Genomic DNA, 9,555 nt, shown 5'->3' on the forward strand with positions numbered 1-9,555 from the left:
CACTGTGCAACCAGCTGGACTAAGTGTGTATAAAGTGTGAAACTGTTGTGCAGGAACTGTTGTGTGGGTGTGAATGTGATTGAACGGAAGACAGAGTTAACCTTACTGTTACAGTAGCTTTGCACTGACAAAACAGCTAATGATTAATAACTTATGCATATAACTACGCCGTGTTCTATTAATCCATTTACCTGTGCCTTATTTGAAATGCTTTCAGGCTGAATGTTACTGAGATTGTAAGAAGTTTGACACATATTCCTTATGGTGTTTAGGATGTTTTTATGACCATAAAACCCTACATAGCTCCAGCTGTCAGCTGTAGCCGTTTTTGATACAGGTACTGTTGCCATGGCAGCCAGAGAACCCTGCAGCGGGAGCAGAACAAGAGCCTTTCATTTCTATGTTCTAACAGAAACAACCATTCCACTCAACGGACATGTCCGAGCATAACTGCCCATTACTTCAATTAAACATATCCCAGAAGAACTTTAACAGTATGTTATGACAATTTTGATTCATCCCAGGGACTCGAATCTTTTGACTCAGTTGAAGAATTTCTATAGGTTACACAATTAAACCAGCAGGTGGCGATCAGTGAACAGGAATTGTGCCCACTTTTTAATGTTTAAAACACTTTTACACAATTTCCATAAGAGTTATGAGGACAATAAGATGGTCAACACCACATTAACAAGCAACAGAGTCGAAATATGAGCATTATCTGTTCTTTAAGAGGTATGTGCATATAATGAATAATATGTAATATTAATTATATTAATAATTTATGTTAATATTAATTATATGATATTATATATTCATATGTTTATACTGTATATTTGTATGTGTTTATTTACAGGCTCAATTCAAATGATTTTACTACTAAATTATACATTTATATTTTGTTTTACTAAGTGTCCTGCAAAGTGTCCAGCGACATCGATGTATGGGTAAATACATGCTTCAACCTGTTTCTCATCAGGAAATGACCATTCTCTCACCTGTGCTGGATTTATTGACTTGGCTTTGCTGGTGTGTGATGGGATTTGGGAGCTGCGGGCCTGCATGTCTGCCCATGTAATGACTGGATCAAAGGTTTGTAGAGGGAAGTGAATCTCTGGCAAGGGATCTATAACATTCTCCAGCCTGATATGAGCATTCCTCCTGTGTGAAATCATCTGGCCAGCTATCAGATCTCGTCTATTCTTGATTAGAGAATGAGAGGTCTGCCCATGACACTTTTAAACTGTTTAAACACATTTATTTATTCAGTATTAATATCCAAGATCTTTAAATCAACATGTTAAATCAGCTGTTTTGTTTCAACAGTTTAAAAATGTCACAGACTCTTACACAGACTTGTATATTTTTTATTCAATATTAAAAAGTGGGCTATTTGCATTTAATTGAAAAAAAAAAAAAATTTAAATAAACGGAAAGGTAAGGTTTTAGTTCAAAGTAAAATACGAACAACGAAAAAACTAAATAGTGAATTTCTTATTTCTAAATTTAAAAAAAAATCTTGCGGTGTATCTGTAGTGAGCGCCAGCCACCAGCAGATGACAGGAAAACTCAACTGATCTTCAGCACCCATCGGCTTGTGAGGAGCAGAACTAACATGCCAGTGCAGAAAATAGACATATGAGTGTACTAATTTCTGAATGTATTTCATGAAATACCTGTACATTTGTATATGTTTAATTTATAAAACACATCCATTTTGCTGTCTGCTTGAATCCATCACTCCTTATACCTCTAATTTGCCTCTTTTTCTACTGTTTTCACATTTTTCCCTTTCCATGGCAGATCTAGCAGCCATGCACCTGTTCACCTATGCAGCAGTGACAGGACGACCTCATGTTCCATCTAAACTGGTAAGGAGTCTCCTGACTGTCCTCTAACCAGACACACAGCAAGAGAAAAAAATAGATGGCATAATAAAGAAGGTAAGATAAAAAAGGAAAAGCAGGAGGCAGAGGCCGAGGCCAGCCCAAGAGGTCAAGGTTTGAGTGGTCAGCATGTCCCGTTAGCCCCTGCTGGTAGATGTTGTAACATTCTCTGCAAAAAAAATAAATAAAAAAATAATAATAATACCTTTTTGATAGCCATTCAAAAGTAGCTGTGTATTCTGGCTAGATATATTCTGTATGTTTGTTTTTGCAAGCAACATACAATGTAGCACTAATATTTTCTTACTGTATAATCATCACTTATTTTAACAAAAATACATTCAAAACTGTAATTTTGTGAGATATTATAATTTCAAATAGATATTTTCAATTTTAATATATTTTAAAATGAAATGTATTCCTGTGATGCAAAGCTGAATCTTCAGAAGACATTATTCAAGTCTTCAGTGTCACATAAATCAAAATCCACTTTCATCTTCATAAACTGAATGGAAATGTATGTCTAGCCATCGCTCTCTAAATGTCAGCACGGTGCTTGGGAGAACATTGTGGCAATTAGCTTCACGGCTCACTGCACTGCTAATCGTGCAACGCTGCGTGTGAAAAAGCGCCATGTGTCATTTGTCAGAAATGAGGCCAGCTCTTCATGATGTGTTTATATATTTATGTGAGTATACAGGTGTAGAGGTGTGTCTAAGGCTTTACAGTTTTCTTAATCAAAACAGCAAGTGTGACAAAAATAAATGTAACTGAATCTGGCAATCTTGGGAAAAACACCCTTTTCTTATGTTATTGTCATGTAAACGTACCCTGAGTCTAAAATTGCTGACATAAAGTAACAGTAAATAATTTAATATGGATAGAGGTCATAATTTGGTCTCATTGTTGAGATCTTTAGAGGAGACACATGTGAGATTACTGTCTATAGTCTTTCTCTGTCTTGTGCAGCACAGATTTACGCTTGATAACTGTGGTCACAGTTAAATGAACGATCATCAGGTTCTCTTCAGACCCCCTAGTCAGCGTAAATATTCCTCCTCCATTGTACAAGTCCATATATCAGCTCTTCGGACATCAGTTTGTGTTTCAGTCACAGAACAACCACAGAGATGAGGCTGAGCAGATGCATCTGTTTCTAACGATTCGATTGTAGGCTGCTGACAAACAGCTTTACGTCCCATGAGAATCCTAAAACCTTCAGTGTCTGCTCTGAAAGCAAATCTATCCATAGTATTCATAGATGAGAAGAGAAATAGACAGCTTTTGTGGAGGTTATTAAAATGAAGCCAAAAAAAAAAATGTTCACATAAATTTACATAATTATACTTAATTGCATAATTAATTTAAATTCAGAGTCAGTTCAAGGTTGCATAAAATCAGCAACAATGCAGACTTGCTTCAACAATACAGGAATAACCCAGAAACAACCAAATACAAATCCAGGTCAGGAGTTACTAATGTTTCTGACGTTTAAAGAAAGAACAAGAAAGGATCTGATCGATCTGGATATTTAACATATTCTAAACATAGATCTCTGCTCCAAAAATAAACATGCAAAAACACTTGTTCATAAAGGGATACTCGAAAATGGCGCTACGCTTATTTGGTGAGACACAGAGGAGAGGAATTGTTGAATAAAGTCATTCTTTTTGTTTTCTTCATGTACAAAAAGTATTCTTGTCGATTCATAACATTACAGTACGTTTGAATCTCTGATGCAGATGGACTATTCTGACGATGCTTTTCATACTGTCCTGGACCTTGACACTGTTATTTATTTGGCAGTCTATGGGACAGTCTCAAGCCTCCCTGTTTTCATCCAAAATATCTTAAATTGTGTTCCAAAGACTTTTTACGGGTTTGGAACAACATGGGGGTAAGTGAATAATGACAAAATGTTCATTTTGCGGTGGAGTAACCCTTTAAGTTGTAATGGCCCAGTGTTGGATTTTATTGCAGTGCATTGCAATGCTATTTGCACTGTTGTTAAATAGAAATGTATCATCCAATCTTCCTCAGGCACTTACATGCTGTTTTATGTATTTCTTTTACGATCCAATAATGAAGACTCCTTTGGAAGTCCACTGTCATAAAAACAATCAAGTTACTGTTTGATGCAGTGAAGGTAAAGCTGGCAAAATATCACTCACAGAAATAATTAACATTTCATATCTCATCATACCTGACCCAGTTTGTGGGCTGCAGTAAGTGTGTTTTGTGTTTTGTCTAAAACAACAGTACATCTTAACAAGATGCTGTCCTGGCTTTATAAGCTTATTTTATATGACAGCAGTGTCTTTTTGAGAAACATTTCATTATTGTTTAATGTAGATTAGAAGGGACAGAATTCTCTTCAACAGTGCTTACCAGTTCTGCAGTAAAATGTTTAGTATTCATTTCAAAAAATATTTCAAATTCAACATAAAATCAAAATCATTTCTATTTATGTAATTAATAAACATTCTTGGTCTTACTGTGCATGGTACACTGAAAAAGAAAAATGGGTTGGTTATGTCATTTTATGTTGACTTAAATTACACAATCATTTAAATGCCAGGCTCTTGATTTTTTTTTTTTTTTTTTAATATAACTGAGTCTTATTTCCAGTAATGGAATGCATTCCATTGGCTTGCAGTACCAAAAAAAAAAAAAAAAAAACCCTGTTTGAAAACCTTGTCACAGCCTCCTTTGCATTAAGCCAGTGAGCTTTTTATTAATAAAACACTGGCTTGCCTGTGGCACATCAGGGGCTGTTCATGAAAAATTCAGAGGTGTTTAGGATGACATGATCCACAGCAAAAATCTCACGAATCTGCCAGCATTAAAGAAAAACCAGTCACAGTGTTTTTCATCAGCATGCTGAAATATGATAATTAATATACAATGATCAATTACAAAAAAATACAGGCACATAAAGTATATATTAGTAAAATAATCATTTAAAATTATTGTGTTGTATACAATTATTTAGTTTTAGGATGTTAGCATTAATATTCAGTAATCAGTTGCATCTGATCAAAATATATAAACATATATTTGATAATATGTACATATTATATATATATATATATATATATATATATATATATATATATATATTAATTATTCATTAAAAATATACAATTATTGTATTTTATATATATATATATATATATATAATATATATATATATATATATATATATATATATATATATATATACATAATTATTATATACACAAATTATAATTTCAATATTAATTTTCATTTTATTATATTTTTTATATATTTTTTCATCACAAGATGTTTTTTAATGTCTCATGTTATGAATTCTAAAAATGCCACAAGTGTTAGGAACTGTAATATCAACAAGAGATCTAAGAGATCCAGAGGTGTTTTCAATGTCAGTGTCTGTCTGTCTACTCCGCTATATTGATGGAGCAGTTGTCTAGACTCTAGACAGTTGAATTGTATGGAGGTGGTAGAGGTGAAGCTGGCACTCCATAAAATGAATGGAAAAAGTTCCCTTACCTCTTTAAAGCTGAATTTGTTTGTTGTGGAGAATGTATCTCAGCTGAATGTGTTGAAAGGCTGTAGTTCCCTGAGGACAGAAATGAAAAGACATCTTTGCTATCATGCATACTAACTGTAGGCCATCAAGTGAGAATTGCACACAGTCTTTAGAGAGGAAGAAATTGCAAATGAAAGTTACTTGAAGCCTTTGTACCTCTATTTTTTTTTTGCACCAGAGATGCTGACACATCACTGCGCAGTGTCTCTGTAGAGTGCACCAGGCCCAGAATTTGAGTCAACATCACTGACTTTCAGTTTGAGATCATTGTTTTGTATGCTGTTTTAGAGCAATTCGGTTGTGGACTTTTGCCTGCGAAAATTATGCTAATGTGACCTGCTCTTAAAAAATAACTTGTTTTCTGTAGGCCTCAAATCTGAATGTTGCTGGGCATTTGCAATGGTCCATTAGTAAAAGCTGTTGGGCACAGACTACAGCAAATATTGGAAGCATCTTTAATGCTGGAATCAATTACATTCTACATTGTGTACTGATCCATGCATACCCACAGGTCATTTATCACCCAAAGTGTGAAGAAACCATGTGTAAGTGCCTGGCCTGAACCCCTAATGCATTTCAAATTGGACAAACCACTGGCTGTCACAATCAGGCCTTAATTTCATTTCCCAACTGCCCCTTTGCCATTGCTGTCCATATCCTATACAACATGACTTGAAGTTTTGACCTTTCAGTGCTCATATGCTGTGAGGTAGATATAAAATCACCGATATAGAAATAAATTGTGATGCTGACAAATGGTTGTTCCATTAAGGTCACTGCTACACTTAAAAGGCATTCATTAGGATTTCAGTTTCTAATGGCACTGGAAGGTTGCAGCTTTAAAACATTTCACAATGTGCCTAACTTAACCTAACTTAAAAGAGTAGTTCATCCAAATATGAAAAAACAGTCATCAATTCCTCGCACTCATGTCATTCATGAGAAAATCTGAAGAATATTGATCACTGTTTTCCATGCATTATTTATTTATTTATTTTTTATATTAAATAAAATATTATTTATGTATACATAATAGCTTTTATTATATTATACCATATTATTTTTGTTTGCTATAGCAAATATAAACATTTTAAATTGCTCAAATTGTGAAAGTTTTGATTTGAGAAAAAAGTGGACGTAAGAAAAGTTAAAATATCCATGATACCACTAAGATCAGGTATTTCTATTTATGAATTTCATGCCCTCTGATTTCAGATGAGCTGGCTCTGTTTTTGTATCAGTTTGAATGTCATGCACCCTACATTAATTATTAATTCAAATCCAATATATTATTCAACAATACATATCCAAAACTAAAATCCTCATCTTTCAGACACAAGGTAGCTAATGCCAGATAATTCAAAGGCAGTAGTTGCTTGCATTCATTGCATTCCATTTCCTTGGGAACCCACATCATTAGCTTTAGCATGTTAGCTTCATAGATTTGATAGGTTCCCGGTTAGCACTGCCATGATAATTGAGCACACTGGTAGTACAGACTAGTATTTAAATTAATGATATTGGCTGCTTTTGAAGACGTTTGTCTGTATTGAAGTAAGTTAGCCTGAATATAAGGGATTTACCTTATCCCTAACTTGCATGGTACTAGCGTGGTATTTATTCAAAATATAGTAATGAAAGGCTATCCATAGTTTTACTTGAGGTTACTATCCATATACTTGCTGTATACTTAAATTCTGGTTGCTAAAAATACTTTTTCATAAGGAGACTGTAGAGACTGCAGTAAAACATGTTGACACTAGGGAAGCTATCAGGAGTTGTCTGTAAGAATATTATGTATTAGTGATTCTGTTTGAGTCGTGAAGTTTAGAGAACAAGTACCTGATCAATGACAACCACTACTTGTTGCCTAGACAAAGGTGTTTCTGTTTGATCCAGAGCTTCCATTGCTGATATGCTTTATATGTTTTTATTTTTTGTATTTATTTGATCAAAAATACAGAAAAAAAAACATTAATACTGTGAAAAATTAAATATTGGTTTCCTATAGTTAAAATTTTCAGCATCAATAGGCTACTCCAGTCTTCAGTGTCACATGATCTTTCAGAATTCATGGTTTAAATTGTGCTATTTATTTATTTATTTATTTTTTGGAACCTGTGATACTTTTTTGTTTTGGTTATTTGATGAATAAAAGGATAAAAAGAATAACATTTATTCAAAATAGTAATCTTTCCTAACAATATGTCTTTACTATATCACTTTCCATTCCATTTAACACATCCTTGCTGGATAAAAGTATTAATTTCTCAAAAGAAGAAGAAGAAGGAAACAATTTACTGACCTCAAACTTTTGAATAGTAGTGTATATTGTAACACAAAATTTCTATTTTGAATAAACACTGTTCCTTTTAACTTTTTATTTACCAATGAATCCTGAAAAAAAGTATCACAGGTCCCAAACAATATGAAGCTGCAAAATTTTTTCCAACATTGATTATAAATCAGCATATTAGATAGAATTCTGAAAGAAGACTGGAGTAATAATGCTGAAAATTCAGCTTTGTTTCACAGTAATAAGTTCTATTTTAAAGTATATTAAAATATAAAACTGATATTTTAAATTGCAATAATATTTCACAAAATTAAGTTTTTTTTTTCTGTATATTTGATCAAATAAATGCAGCCTTGATGAAAGAACCGTATTTAAAAAACAAAAACAAACAAACAAAAAAAAAAACGTTCTGATTCCAAACTTTTGAACGGCACTGTGTGTGTATATATATATATATATATATATATATATATATATATATATATATATATATAGCCTAAGTTGGTCCCCCCAACGAAATGTTCAAGACATGGTTACGGCCTTGGTTTACTTCATCTGTTCATAAGAGATGAGGTTGTATCTGGCAGCGCTCACATTCAATTTAGGTCAATTCACTGACCTACTTTATACTGTACCATGATAATTACACATGGCAGTCGTAACGAGACCAGCGTTTCCAGATCAGAGAGCTTTGTGTCTGTTTATGTGGCGTCACACATTCTTGATCTGGTGTGATCTCTTTAAATGTATAGCCATGGATAAAGCGTTACATGCCAGCTTTAGTTTACTTGATGCAAGAGACGTAGGATGGTGTAGGGGAAGGGATGTGAGTTATCTGACCGCACTAATTTTCTGACAGAGAGTATTTTGGAGGATGGACAAAAGACCACAGGCAACAATTTAAACTTGTTACGCCTTAAATTTGCATTCAACCCACAGTCTGTCATATTCGTGTATGGCTGTTGACTGTCCTCAGCTGACAGAGAAATCATTCTCACACCATATTTTTTAACTTTTATGACAGTGATGAAGAAACACAGTATGAGGCACTTTCCAAGAATAGCATCCCATTTTTATATAAATATATATATATATATATATATACTTTTTAAAAGAAAATAAATTATTGTATTTTTTAGTTAAAATTGTTGCTAAAAAATATTGAAAAAATGTATTTTTAAATCATATTCAGACAAAATTATCTTAAAAATTGTACACCTCAAGTAAAATAACTGGAAAATAAAACACCATGTGATATTTAGTTTGACTTTTATTTTTAAGAGTTTCTATGCCTATTTTGTACTCTATTTTTGGAAAGTACCATTGTGCAGCCAATTCATTATTGAAGAGACTCAGCAGTTTTAAATGGCAAATGTTTATTCAAACACTGATACAGCACAGTTTTTCTTCACCTGTTACTGGAGTAAAACAAAGCCATGTAACGACTGAAACAAACTGTATTCAGGTGACGTACATAGATAAAGTTTGACATTATTTTTCTGAGTCAGGTCGCCGCAATATTAACACGTAACATCACTGTAACAGGTTCGACTGGATTTATTCCTATCCAAACTGAACCGCACGTCACGGTGTCGATGACAGTTACAGAGAGCTACAGAGTAAAACGTTCCTCAGATAACACACACACTGCTACCAGCATGCTTAATGCATTTCTATAATCATTAGCGCACATTAACGGGTATCCAAACAGTGTTAGAGATAATATACAATGTATTCTGATGTGACATTATCTATAAAGATTGTCAACAAGTCATTTATATTCTGTATAAATAATCACATAT

Source organism: Cyprinus carpio, chromosome A24 (assembly GCF_018340385.1).
Source record: "Cyprinus carpio isolate SPL01 chromosome A24, ASM1834038v1, whole genome shotgun sequence".
NCBI classification, from domain to species: domain Eukaryota; kingdom Metazoa; phylum Chordata; class Actinopteri; order Cypriniformes; family Cyprinidae; genus Cyprinus; species Cyprinus carpio.